Source organism: Hemicordylus capensis, chromosome 1 (genome assembly GCF_027244095.1).
Source record: "Hemicordylus capensis ecotype Gifberg chromosome 1, rHemCap1.1.pri, whole genome shotgun sequence".
NCBI lineage: Eukaryota > Metazoa > Chordata > Lepidosauria > Squamata > Cordylidae > Hemicordylus > Hemicordylus capensis.
Window position 1 is genome coordinate 299,314,748 of NC_069657.1, and position 14,970 is coordinate 299,329,717.

At 47.1% G+C, this 14,970-nt stretch overlaps 1 protein-coding gene across 2 annotated transcripts in view; it reads right to left on the reverse strand.

Moving 5' to 3' along the window:
- LOC128340819 (protein eyes shut homolog) overlaps positions 1-14,970 on the reverse strand; it is a 130,526-nt gene that overhangs the window by 46,080 nt on the left and 69,476 nt on the right. The window lies entirely within an intron of this gene.

The window sequence follows — 14,970 nt, forward strand, 5'->3', positions numbered from 1 at the left end:
TGAACACTGCACCACAGTCTTGTTCTCTGGCAACTGGAGCTGAGGGAGGAAGCTCCTTCCTCACTCTGGCTGCAATGGGCTGCCGGGGCTGTCCTTCAGTCAAGAAGGAAGCCCCAGCAACCAGTTCCCCCTCCTCTCTGCAGTCTTGCTGACTGCAGAGAGGGAGCTCTCTGTGATGTCTGAATTTCAACACCATTGGACATGCAGTTCCACATGACGTGTAAATGCAGCCATTGCCTGCCACTTATGTAAGCAAGGAAACTCACACCACACATTTACCATTGCTAGACATTATTGGGGGAGATAGAAGGAGAAGACAGAGAGATATTGATTTTGGTGGAAGCCACGCATGTACTGTTAACATCTAGTTCTAGCTTGATACAACTTATACAATATACAATTATATACAGAGGCAGAATTTTTAAAAAGAAGCTCTAAGCAATCTCCTAAGATATACAAGTAGAATATTGTTACCTATATGAACTGCCATCCAAAGTATTTAATTTACTAGTTTAAAAAGGCTACCCTACCTTTCCACTATTTAGTTCCTCAATGTGGATTACAAATAGCATTTGAAGCCATCTAAAATGTCAAGGAGAAACCAAAAACAGCCCTATTTTGTACCAACTGCAGTTTCTGGACCATTTACAAAAGCAGCCCCAAGTACAGCGATTGCAGTAATCTAAATGGGAGGTTACCAGAGCATAGGTAACTGTGGCCAAGCTATCTCTGTCCAGGTAAGGTCGCAGCTGGCATGTCAGCCAAAGCTGATAAAAGCATACCTGTCATAATGTCCCTATTTTCCCATTCAGGTGAATGGGAAATCATGTTGGCAGGTATGTAAAAGGCAGTCTGAGCCACAGAAGCCACTTGAGCCTTGGGAGACAGTGTTGGATCAATGAACACCCCCAATCTGCAAACCTGATCCTTCAGGGGGAGTGCAACCCCATCTAGAACAGGCTGAACATCATGAAGGCAATTAGGGGTGTGCACGGAACCGCACAGCTGCGGTCCGGCACTGTGGAGGGGGTTCCTTTAAGGGCGGGGAGGGTTTACTTACCCCTCCCACCGCTTTGCTCCCTCCAGCGCTCGTATTTACTGTAGAAATTGGGGCGGCAGGATACCTCCCTGCCGCCCCTTGCCCCTCCTCAATGCAAAAGGCTCCGGCAAGCCTTTTGCGCATGCGCACGTCGCGCGCGAGCTTCACGTCTCCCCGACGCCAGAGGCCCGGTCTACCCGGCCTCGTCCCGGCAGGTAGACCGGGCCTCCGGCGTCAGGGAGACATGAAGCTTGCGCGTGGCATGCACAAAAGGCTTGCTGGAGCCTTTTGCATTGCAGAGAGGCAAGGGGCAGCAGGGAGGTATCCTGCCGCCCCAATTTCTACAGTAAATACGAGCGCTGGAGGGGGCAAAGCGGCGGGAAGGGTAAGTAAACCCTCCCTGCCCTTAAAGGAACCCCCTCCACCCGGACCGGACCGGCCAGGTCCGAACCGGTCTGGACAGTCCAGAGGCCTTTACAATGGCCTCCGGACCGGTCCGGACCCATCCCTAAAGGCAATGCCCATTGTGATGAGTGGAACCCTACTCATCAACTTGAGATGCTGCTAGTGAGAGGGGTCTGTACCAAAACTGAAGAGGTTAACAATCTTATACATATGTGGACCAATATTACTGAGAAATCCATATTTATTTCCACTTTCCTTTATCTAGTCTTTGCTACCACTACCAAGCTCTTCCTCCTTGGGTTTTTATCAACCCCTAGTAGAGTTCAGCTGAGGGCTGAGTGAGAAGAAAGTATAATGCACAGGGTGAACTTTTAAATAAAACAAAAACCAGTTTATTTATGTACAAGCAGCTTAAAGGTTTCTCTCTGCCATAGCAGAGCTGATCGCAATGGTTTCTATAACAACAATAACAAGGCTTGACTACCGTGTATATATGGTATGATGTAAGATTTGTGACGCACAGATTTCACCCACTGGTAAATGTTCTACACAGTGTACATGGACAGATAGAAAACAAACTGACTGAGGTAGAAAAAACAACAAATTACAAAGATCTACAAATTGAAATGGAAAGGCTGTGGCAGAAAAAGACCAAAATAATCCCAGTAGTAATTGGTACCCTAGGTGCAATTCCAAAACACTTTGAAGAGTACCTCAACACCATAGGGGCCACAGAAATCACCATCAGCCAATTACAAAAAGCAACTTTACTGGGAACAGCCTATATTCTGCAATGATATCTATAATAACAACAGCAACAACACTGATAATAAAATTCAGCAGCAGGAGACTCACGTCCCTCCGGAACAGTGAGGTGAAAGGCAGGAGGGTTGAAGAAGTTAGTGAAAGGATGGATGCTCATGAGATAGGTGTCTCGGTGGACCCAGCTCCCTACTCCTGCTAGGGACATTGGTTGGAAGGGCACACGGACTGATCCAGGTAGTGATTTCAGCTTGGGTGGCCACAACAATCATAGCAGCCAGGTGCATAGCTAGGGGAAAGTGGGCAGAGGTGCACCTAGGTAATTTTGGAGCCTAGACCTAAAGGCTTTTGGAGCCTCCCCGCCACCGCACCCCCACAAAAATATTTTAAATGCATTTTTAATGTACAGTAACCACACCACCTGGGCAGACTAAAAAGGATTTTGGGGGCCCCCCAAGGAGTGTGGAGGATCTGGACTTAGGCCTGGAAGTCCAGGGGTAAGAGTGCCTCTGAGAGTGGATCCATTTTCTCCCCTTGCATGTGCCAGCCACACTCATTGCATGTGATATATCACATGCCGGGGGTTTGGCTAGCACCCAGAAGGGCCCACATCCCTCTTGGGTGTAAAGCTGGCTGCACAGATTGTAAGCCATCATCTTTACTATTTGTCAAAAGTTACAGAATGATGAAGTCAGGTGGACTTCCTTGGGACAGGGAGTTCCAGAAAGTGGGTGCTATCATCAAAAAGTCCCTAGCCTGCACACCACCTGTCTCACCTCAGATGGTGAGGGATGATATGGGACACCAAGCAGGACCTCAGATGATGAGGGTGTAGATAGGTTACTATTGGAGGAGACAGCCCTTAAGATATTCTGGTCGCAATGCACTGAGGGATTCAAAGATCATTGCCCTATTAACAAAGCTGCAACCTGAGAAGGGAAGCCTAGACAAAGGAGAACCATTTACCAAAATTTCCTGGAGAGGGATAGCAAAGTTGAATCAGAGGACATTCTACATTTATTTAGTATTATTTATTTAAAAGTTTATACCCCGCCCCTCCAGTGCACTACTGCTTGGGGTGGCTCACAACAATAAGATAGACACGATACAATAAAAGTAATAAAATTAACTAAATTAAACAAAAGAAAAGTGTCATATTAAAAACCACAATCATTATTAGGTTCAAATTAAAGGTTATTTTAAAAGCTAAAAGCTAAACATTATAAAACGCTAAAGAACCTACCAGATATAACAACACAACAAAGGGAGCACTAAAAGCCTCCTTACAAAAGTGGGTTTTAAGATGTTTTTTAAAAACACTGAGGGAGGGATCATGGTAAAGCTCTTCAGAGAGGTCGTTCCAAAGCTGAGGGGCCACAACTGAAAAGGCCCTGTCTCTAGTCCCCACCAACTGGTTCTCTGTTAGTGGCAGGGTCATGAGCAGGGCCTGAGATGATGAGCGGAGGGCCCATGCAGAGTCATATGGGCAAATGTGGTCTGACAGGTACCCTGGCCCCAAGCCATGTAGGGCTTTAAAGGTCAATACCAGCCCCTTGAATCTAGGCCGGAATTGGACTGGTAGCCAATGAAGCTGATGCAGGATGGGTGTAATACTCGTGAAGTGACTTTCACCCACGAGGATCCTTGCAGCAGCATTCTGAACCAGCTGAATCTTCCGAACAGTCTTCAAGGGCAGCTCCACAAGCAAGAAGAGATGGAAGAAAAAACAGTGGAAGATGAGGTGCAAGGTTTAATAAGAAGGAGGAAGAGAAGTAGGAAAAGAAGGATGTGAGCAGCAGAGAGCAGAGCAGGTGTAGTGGATTATAGCCTTTGTCTCAGAGCAAGTTCAAGTGAGGGAAAGAAATGCTGAATCATCCCTGCAGAGCTTTCTGGCAAAGACTACTCCTAAAACTCTTCTTTACTTTTGGTAGGTTCAAAAATGGCTACCACCACCACCCTTCTCTATTACAGAGCTTGCCCTCCCTGGGTTTGGGGTAGAAATCCCAGGGAAAACTCTCTTTCTTTTGCTATTTGAAAAGTACCAAAAAAAAACCCCTTCCTCATGCAAGCCTACATGTGGGGAGAAAACTTATAGCCGTTGACTGATTGAGGCATGTTTTGTACCAGAGAAAGAGCCTCTTTTTAGCCCCCACTATCTCCTGAGTTAAAAATCCACTTGGAAGAAGCTTGTAAAAGAAAAGAACAAAAAGCAAAACAATTTTCTTTAAATGCTACAGACTGCTTCCGTCTGATGTTTTCCCAGCTTCTAGTTACAAGTCAAAATACTCAGAAGGTTACAAGAATACTTCAAAAAGCACCCCAGATGAAGTTGGGGCAGCATGCTTTAAAAATTGTGATTACTCAGTTGCAAGGAACAGGTATGTAGAAAAATACAAAAGTACAATTAAAACTTATGGCATCTTTTACAATGCCCTGGCTGGATGGGTGAAGGCTAGTGTTTCTTAGCTTAGTTATGTTGCAGATAAACAATAATAGACCAGTATAAGGGATATACAAAGTGCACACAAAAGAAAACAGAAAGTCTAACACCAAATCTTTCTAAACAAAATTTTTCTTAATTTTTCCTATACTAAACTTCCTGAAGCCAAAAGCCCTGGCTTCATTGCCTTGAACTCACCCAAACTCTGGAAGAGGATTAAAGTCTCTTGCCGTCCTGGCTTCCCAGGACTTGCAGAGGCATTTTCCTGTAGCTCATGGCCACATGTCCTCCTCTGCTCCTCCAGCCACCTCCTTGTAACAAAGGAACTCTTCTCTTCCTCCCAACGGCTCTCTAGGTCTCACCCACCTAGTGTGCTGATTGGCTGAGCTCTGGAGTTCACCAGCCTATCAGTCAGGACAGGGTTCACTTCTGGTTAACTCTTTAGGGGAGGGCTGGCTGGTCACTACAGCAGGAGTTAGGTGTGAAAAAAGAGAAGAGAAATAGAGATTGATATTGAACATAAGGAGAAGTCATCTGAACTGAATTCAGGAGAAGATTGGAAGTTAGTGGAGAGAAAGGTTAGAAACCATCCTAGTGTCAACTAAAACAATTAAGAAAGTGGCAGCATTCTTAATGCAGATCCATCAGCAATGGTAGCAGTTTCTGGACATTACATTGTATTTACACACAGAGACACACACACATTCTGAATTGTCTCCATTGCTAACCAAGGTCTGCCTTGGATTGTATTTGGATGGGAGACTACATGTGAATGCTGTAAGATATCCTTGAATATCCTGTTATTCTGAATAGCATATTTCCCAAAGATCTGCCACTACCAAATTCTGCATGGTCAATTTTTCAAATTAGGTGAATGCACTACTTTACACCAGAACATGCTCAGGAGATGTTGATTCATATATATTAAGCAATTCTGAATAACATATTTCCTAATGACCTGCAGATCAAACCTCTCTTTCTCCCGCTCCCTCTCTTTCTCTCTTGTTTTCTACCCTCACCCCTCCCTCTGCCCTGCCACTGTCACCGTCACTGCCTCCTCTTCCTCCTCCTCCTCCGCCACTCACAGCTCCTCCTCCTGCCTCTGCCTGTTACTTGTTACCCAGCTCTTACCAGGGCAAGTGGACAGATCAGTTTTCTTGAGAAGGCAAGAGAGGACAGATGTGCTCTCGCCACAGCAAGAGCTGTGGTTATGGTGATGGGCTTGCATGAGCCCTGATGGGCACATGTGCTCTGGCGGTCACCATTAGGGTGCATGCACTTCTGAATCCAGTCGGCTTTTGTAGCAGCACGAGGGCAGACAGGCTCTCTCACTTGTGTGAGAAAACTGATTCACCTGCTTGCCATGGCAAGAGCTGCTTCAAAGTGTCAGGCGGAGGCAGTGGCAGCAGAAGCAGTGGCGGAACGTGCAAGGAGAAGTTGAGGAGGACAGTTTCCCCCCCATGATGGTGCCTCTGTGCTCCCCCCCCACTGCCATGTGCTGCAAGTGAGCTGGGGCCGGGAGAAGTCCTGGAATAGCATTCTAGGGCATTCCAGATCCACTACGCCACTGTTGCTTTCCCTTGGTCTATTGCTCCCAGCGCTCTTCTCCATTTCCAGCTCACTTCTGTTGTTAGAGCTGGGAAGGGAGGAACACTGCTGGAATAATGGGAAGAAAAGAGAATCCAGTCAGTGTTCCCTGTGTGCTCTTTTTAACTGATAAAGACACTCACTCTGATTTATATGTGAATAGGAAAGGCAAGCCCCATCATACCTGGTCTGGCCCTAAGGCCCATCTCTCTATATATTTCTTTTAGGGGTACCCATCGCTAATTCCATGCATGACAGCTCTCACAAGAGTTCATGAGCAGCAGCTGGACAGCGACGGGGAAGGGCGGGAAGGAAGAAAATGGCAACTGTAGCTGGCTGGCTGGTCAGCCGTGGAAACAAAATGGTGGTGGTGGCCAGCCAGTGGGCAGGCAGGTGGGGGGAAGAAGGTGGCAGTGGGTGGGTGGGAGGGTGGAAAATGATGGCAGTGGCAGGGGTGGGTGGGGGAAATGGCAATGACAGGTGGGGAAGCCGCGGAGGGTGGGCAGGAAAGAAAACAGCAGTGGTGTGAGGAGCGGCAGTGGTGGGGGAGTGGTGGCAGTGGGGAACTAGAGGCGCAGATGCTCTGTGCCCAGCCCAGCTAGTTTCTAATAATCTCTGTTAATAATATAGTAAAATTGTTAAGAAGTTTGTGTTAGTTTTGCTTAGTGAGCTCTTTTTTGGACTGCCCCCCCCCCATCTGGTAAAACTGCACTTTAAAACATCCTGAAGAACAGTTCTTATCGAGCAAGTTTCCATTCTGAATAATTGTTCACTGTTTATGATAGATTGGAGGGGGAGTGAGTCACTCTTCTAACTCAGCTGACCTCCTAAATGCCTGATTTGACAAAGTCTAATCCCATCAGGCCTATTTAAGCCTATCCTCTTTGAAAAAATGAAAAGCAAGTGACCTTTTGAATCACCGATAAAGGTCAGGGTGTAAGGTAGGCTCTCCCCACCAAGGCCCCCCCCACCCGCCACCACAACGAAGTGATTGTGAATCACTTCATCTGCTGTTTTGTCTTGTTATGCTAATTTTCAGTGTCTCCAAACTCTCAAAAATCACACTTATTGCACATTTGAAAAATGTCAACACTCAGTTTTATAGCATTAATTTCACACTTTTTGAGGGCTTTTAATACCTTTCATAATTTATAGCCATCATCCACAATACACGAAATGCTGTGTTGAAGCACCAATGAAAGTAAAAGGTCAGCCTACATAACTGAGCAGCCCACATAACAGAGAAAGATTATGTACAAAAAGAAGAAATAACAGAGTAATTGTTTTCTGTTTTCTGTAGCAGCATGACCCAAAACAACTACTTTCAAACTTCAGTTTAAATAGTAGGGCATAGACTAATAAAGAATGATTGTAACATACTATTAATTGGTCTTCCTCTTCTCTTTAGCCCTATTCACATATTCCGTTCAACGAACATACGATCTAGCCATAACCAGAATTTATGTTGTACACATTCATGTTTTTGTATGGATGACTGTAGAAGCATTGCTTGTAAAAGTGAACCTAGGTACACACCCCTTCAAATGCATGGTCCGGATAGGAACTATCTTCTCTCTACACAATACATTGAGGTTGTACGTGGCAAGCCCCGCTCACACAGTGCTTTACCAACTGGAGGTAACAGAACAGAAGCACCGTGGTGATTGGGCAGTGGGGATTCCATATGCAGATAGGGAAGAGGAGCAGGTAGGGCACAAGTGAGTGAGCAGCAGAGAGGGGGTGAGTGATTGAGCAGGCAGGGATGGGGCAAGCGAGTGAGCAGCGGGGTGGGAGTGAGCATGCAAAGCAGAGGGGGTGAGTGAGCGAGCAGGAAATGGGGAGGGGGTGAGTGAGTGAACTTGTGGCAGGAAGGGGGTGAAGGAGTGAGCAAGCAGCAGGAAGGGGGCAAGCAAGCAAACGGTGGGGAAGAGGCAAGTGAACGAGTGGTGGGGAGGGGGCGAGAGCATGAGTGTGAGTGGCGGGGAGAGGTGAGTGAGCAAGAGGCAGGGAGCAGGCAAGAGTGAGAGAGTGGTGGGGCGATGTGAGTGAGTGAGCAAGCAGGGAGTGAGCAAGCGAGTGGCAGGGAGGAGGTGTTAGAGAGAGCGAGCAGCAGGGAGGGGGCAAGAGTGAGTGAGCGGCAGGGAGGGGGCCAGCAAGAGAGCAAGCAGGGAGTGAGCAAGCAAGCAGCAGGGAGGGGGCAAGTGAGCAACTGAGCAGCAGAGAGCAGGCAAGAGTGGTAGGGATGGGGTGAGAGTCAGTGAGCGGCAGGGAGGGCTGTGAGAGCACAAGTGTTAGTGGCAGGGAGGGGGTGAGTGAGCAAGTGGCAGGGAGCTGGTGAGAGTGAGCGAGTGGCAGGGAGGGGATGAGTGAGTGAGCAATCGAAGTGAGCAAGCAAGCAGCAGGGAGAGGGAGAGTGAGTAAGCGAGTGGCAGGGAGGGGTGAGTGAACAAGCAAGTGGTAGGGAGGGGCAATTAATTGAGAGCTGGGGAGAGGTTGAGTGAGCAAGCGAGCAGGGAGTTAGCAAGTGAGAGGAGGGGAGGGGCGAGTGAGCAAGCGAGCAGGAGGGAGGGGAAGAGTGAGCAAGTGAGCGGCGAGGAGGGAGAGTGAGCAAATGAGCAGTGGTGAGGGGGAGAGTGAGCGAGCAAGTGGCGGTTAGGGGGTGAGTGAGCAAGCAAGTGGTGAGGAGGTGTGCCAGAGCAAGTCAATGGCAGGGAGGGGGCGAGTGAGCGAGCAAGTGGTAGGGAGGGGGCAAGTGAGCAGGTGGCGGGGAGGGGGTGAGTGAGCGGCAGGGTGGGGATGAGTAAGAGTGTGTGGCTGATACTGAGCAATAAAGCAGGGGCTGTGGCGGGGGGCAAGGAGAGCAACAAAGTCATAGCGTACAGACAAGGGGCGGAGCCACCATTGGGCAAACAGGTTCAAAGAACGTCAGATGCAGGGGGCGTTATTTTGCTCCCAAATGGGGCCACGAGGCCCGTTGGGCACCGAAATTGACCCATGCTACTTTGGCAGCGTGGCCGGAGTGTCTCTCCCTGACTTTTAAAGACAGGGAGAGTCACTTCTGGTCTTGCTGCCAAAGCATCAGGGCTGACCATGCCCCCGCGCCTGATGTCAGACACAGGGGCATGGCTAGCTGGCCCCCTGAGTCTGATGTTAGATGTGGGGGCGGGGCCAGGGGACTGCAGTGGTGGCCGAACACAGGCCGCCAGCCTCCCTCTGCTCCTGCACACAGATGATCTGCCAGTACTACTATACATGTGTTGAACACAATGCATGAATAACCGTATGTGTACAGAGCTGTATGTACAGAGCTGTATGTGCAGCATTGTACATGCAGAGCTGTGTGTACGGAGATATATGTGCAAGAACACAAATTGTACATACCTTGAACACAGTGTTTGAGTAGGCCTTGTGTGTACAGTGTGTACACATGTACAAATCTGTATATATGGACAGGTATTAATATATAGTTCCCGAATAGAAGCACCCTTCCTATCTGTACCCTGCATTTGCGGGGGCCTATACTCAGCTTCACTTCTGAACCCCTGCTAACTGGGCAAAGAGGCACCTTTTTAATGTAGCAATTCTCCTTATTTAGCAGGGGGAGAGTAACTGGTCCTATCCACCCCCAGCACAGTACCTCCAGTGACTGTTGCTGGTGTCTACCTTACATTTCCTTTTAGACTGTGAAGCCTTTGGGGACAGGGATCCATCTTATTTATTTATTATTTCTCTATGTAAAATCCTTTGGAAAGCTTTGTTAAAAGTGGTATATACATATTTGTTGCTTTTGTTGATGAAATGAATGCATGTGCAGTCAGTCACACACAAAATAGTATACATGTAGTGACACCTGTACAGATATGCAACATAATGTAGATGTGCATGTGTGGAGGCCAACTGAGCAGCAGGGGTCGGGCAGCCTCCCCACGAAATGTTGTGTCGGGCACCTCCCTCCCGCTCAGCATTTGGGGTAGTGGCAGCGGCTAAGCCATATTTTCCCACCCTCACCGTCCCCCCTGGAGCAGTGCTCACCAGCTGCTACTGCCCTAAGCTGTAGCTTACTTCGCTTGTGCCGCACTTTTGCCTTGTGATGTCTAGTTACTTTTCTTTATTCCACTGTGACATTTGTTTGGCAGGCTTTGCACCACAGAAAAATCCTGCAGAACTGGTTTTTCAGAGGTGATCTTGGGATTAGTCTATTCAGCCATGCCATATTGTTCTTTGATCTGCCATACCATGGTTTTGTCTGGATTCGTCTAAGTCGCTTTGCAGAGAAAGGTGAGATATACATTGTTATTATAAAACCAACCAATGAACAGGGCATTAGTCAGGACACAACCCATTAATTCTTTCAGATTAAAACAATGATTAAACCTGGTGTGTGTTTTAAATGTGAATATTACAACCTGGTTTATTTGTGCATTAGTAAAGCCCATAGAAGCAGTATTGCTTGCATAAAAATGTCTAAGGACAGGTAGGATGGGGGGGAGAAAAGAGTTGTTTACCAGACCTTATTAATTTGTCCCACCCCCCCACCAAAGCAGAAAGAATATGCTCTGATAGGTTTGTAAGTGGAAGTAATTAATATCATGCCTTGCATACTGAACAGGTGCCTGCAGTGTTCTCATTGCAGAGAGCTTTTGGGGGTCTGCAATTTGTCCCTGCTGCTTACATTGGCAGCTATCCAAAGAAGCTGCCGTTTGCCCAGAAGTAAGATTTCACATGCTGAAAAGTGTATGTGAGACGTTGCGCGTGGGGACAAGAATGCTTAACTGGTTGCAACCCAGGTAACCACCAAACCCGCTTTGTGTGCACATTCCCACTTGGAAGGTAGGCATAATTATTTGAAGGCATCGTGTACGGAGTGATGGATTGGTGCAATTATCTTTTCCTTTTAACCACCAGAAAAGTCAATGAGGGACTTCAAATTCATCGCTTACATGTAATCTTTTTTAATTTGTCAGACTAAAAAAGAAGAAGAAATAATCCAGCTCATGAAAGGATCTGCTGAAAGGAGTGGGGAATAGTTTGTTTATTGTTTTAAAAAGATACATGTTGGCTTGAAAGTACTTCTTCACACAATGCAGAATTAATGTATGGCATTCTCTGTCACAACGTGTGGTGCTGGCATGAAGGATAAATCAGTGATTATTAGCTAAATGGATCCTCCATGTTCAGAGGCAGTATACCTCTGAATATCAGTCCCTAGAGGGTGACAGCAGGGGAGAGAGATTGCCTTCATGTCCCCTCATGTTTTTCCTGGAAGCATTTCAAAGGCTAGCATTTCGATTTGGACCAGAAAGACTTCCGTTTGATCCAGAAGAACTCTCCTTATAGTCTTAGTTTTTGTTTTGATATGTATGAGGGGTCAAAAAAATCAGTCCCCATTTAATAAAATATGTTGTGTGTAGCTATTAAATGAAAGCCAGCTCTCTTTTGGAACTGAGCTGTGCTCCTGTACTTCTGTGGCCCTTGCTTCTCAGGAACAGCAGTACATCTTATAAGCCAAGCTCTGCTTTTGGCTCTAGCCATGTGCCCAACTGACAGGAGTCAATAATATTTGAAATGGCTGCAGCGAGAGTGAAGGGATCAAAGCCTCTGTCTGTTTTCCTTTTAATATATGGAGGGCTTTTATTCTCTGTACAGGCTGCTTGTGCTTATCAGAGGGAAAAGCAAACTAGTTCAAACACTTCCTTGCTACTACCAGCGCTCGGAGCCAAGAGGTGACTGTCAAAATGAATCCCAATTAGAAGATACCTTAATCTGCACAAGGCATACCTTCAGGTGCCCTGCAAGCTAACCAGTACAAAAAACCAATGGGAAAAAAGTTCAAACTAATATTTATCTGATAACCTTTTCTCAGGGTCAGCTTTGATCATTTTAAGGGGATCTCAGACAGAACCAAATAAAAGAAATGCAAGGAAACTTGCATGCTTCCTTCAAAAGGGGGGTGGGGCAAAGGACAGGCATCCCACCAGGCTGCTCTTCCTTGGTATTCTCTCAGGTTCACAGAGCCAAACCTTTCCCACGCTACTGGCACCTTCCTCTCTGGTAAAGGTTTCCCCAAGAACTCTCGGTGGTCAGTTCACACCACCACCCTATGTCCCTTTCCCTCCCAGGAACAAAAACTCTTGTCATTGGCTCGAGCTTTTCCTCATAGCATTAAGCCTGAGTAGGGTGTATGTGCACACTAGCATACATGGGCATCTGCAGGACCTTTTCCAGGGGAAAGGGCAAAGGCTGCAATCCTATACCCACTTTCCTGGGATTAAGCACCACTGAATTCAAGGGGACTGGCTAAATCTTGTGGGGTGGGGGGTGGGTGGGGGCTGTGGCTAGATTTTTTGGTGGGGGGGGGCACACATTGCCTGCCTTCGCAGCTACCTGCCTCTCTCCCTCTGCCCTTGTTGCTGGCAAAAGGTCAGCCTGTGGACTGATTCCATCACTGCTTGGTGATGAGGGTGGAGCGAGAGGGTGGGCCGCTCCTCCAGCCCTGGCTCTTGGTTGGTGAAGGAGGGAGGAAAGGAGGGAGGCAGGCAGGTGGTGCAGGGCCATGGCCTCATTTGGTGGCCCATGTTTGCTGCACATGTTATGAAATGGTAATTCTGGCCCGTTACGTGCATAACCCATTGCAGAGAGGGGAGGCAAATGCTCAGCTCATGGGTGATGACCTATACCACTTGAGCCAAGTAGGAGGACACAGCTCCTACAAGCCTCCAGAAGCCAAATTCTTGACTACTCCAAAGATATACATTTCCGTTTATTCTAAAGCTGTATGACTCAGGTTATATCCGCTGCACACATCAGGAGTCATTATCAGCTGCGGAAAAGATTTGTCTCCACAATACAACCAGTGACATCATCTGCTTTCATGCTGCCTTCTTCTGACACTGAAAACTCGGATAATTCTCAGCTGACTGGGGCACTTGGACTAGCACAGTGTAAACACAGGCACACCTTCTCTCCTTTATCTGGCTGAACATGGCTCACCTGAATGGCTGCAGGCAGCACTCAGAGTATCTGAGGCTGTCAAAGCTGTTCTGCTATCACACCTTCCTAATGACATTGTCCCTCCTGTGGTCCAGTGGTTCCAAAATAAGATGGGATAGGCAATGTCTTTCCATTATGGATAAGCAACTGATAGGTCTAGTTCTTAGAGAGTGACATCCTAATCCGAGCCCATACTTTCTTTGCTCCGCAGTGGCAACTGGCAATCCATGGGCTTTCTTCCCAAGGGAGAAGGGCCATAGCTCAGTGGTACAAGGCATGTTTTGCAAGCAGAAGATCCCAGGTTCAGTCCCTGGCCTCTCCAATTAAAAAGTTCAGGTAACAGGGCTGGGAAACTTCTTTGCCACAAACCTAGGACAGCTGTCACCAGTCAGAGAAGACCATACTAAGCTCGATGGACAAATAGTTCAGCCCCCTAGCCCAGGGGGCTGAACATACAAAATGTCTAAGACATTTACGTGGCACCCCGGGGATGCAATCTAATAAATGGTTATATGAAAGATCACTGTGCATACTGCACAGTGCCTAAGACATTTTGTATGTTCAGCCCCCTGTGCTATGGCAATGGAAGTGTAGTGTGTACCAGATGGAAGATGAACATATTGCTCATTAGACTTATGGAAACCTCACCAGGGGTGGATAATTAATAGACTATATGCAATCAAAGATGGAGCGCTTTGATGAAATTGCCTGGAATCCTGAATTCAAATTCATACTATGAAACAAGCAAGATCACTTGATTTGACCTCCAAGTAAGTACATTTGGAATTATAGTCTTAGTATCTTGTACCTGTGGGACTACCACCCTGTGATGGACTATCCAACGGAAGGATCTTCCCAAGGGATAAGCTTTGGGTGCCCCTCTACACACACCATGCAATTAATTTATGAAGTTGGCTGCCACATGATCTGATGGTCACTGGCTCCAATGATTTCAAAAGGGATTAAGCTAATTTATGGTGTATGTGTCAGTCATGATGGCTAAGGCAATATGCCACTGAATACCACTTCCTGAGGTTGGGCTATTATGTGCACACCCCACTTGTTTGTAGGCTTCTTAGAGGTATCTGGTGGCCTATGGGGAACAGGATACTGGGGAAGATTGGCCTTTTAATCTGGTCCAGCCGGGCTCTTAAATTTTCATGCTTGCTTTCCCCTCTTCATACTCAACACGTTCTTCACCTGAACAACTTATCTCCAGCAAATGCCACCCTTGGTTTTTGTCACACATGCAATCCTAAGCACATGTTGTGGAAAGAAATCCCATTTACTTCAGGGGCCCTTATTTCAGATGGACTCTGGTTAAAACTAAGGGCTTGCATACTGCACAGTGCCTGCTGACTCAAAAGCAGGGCATGCACACTAGTTCTGAATGACTGCCAAACCTGCCACCACTGCTAGCGAATGAGGAGAGCCTCCGTGGCACCTAAAGATTGCAGCACAGCTGTAGCACTTGTGCACCCCTTATTTCCAGTGGAAGCAGTGTCACTACAGAGGTGATGCAATCCTTTGGAGCCATGGAGACTCTCTGCATCCACGAGCAGCAGTGACAGGTTTGGGAGTAATTTGGAATCAATGTGTGTGTGCCCCACTCTTCAATATGTGTGGTGCTGCACAGTATGTTAACTAAGGCCCTCTGCATAGATACATTTATAGATATTGTTGTTTTCTATTATGTCAGTTTTCACAGAAATCAGTTTAATCATATCCATTAGCAGATTAAACTGAT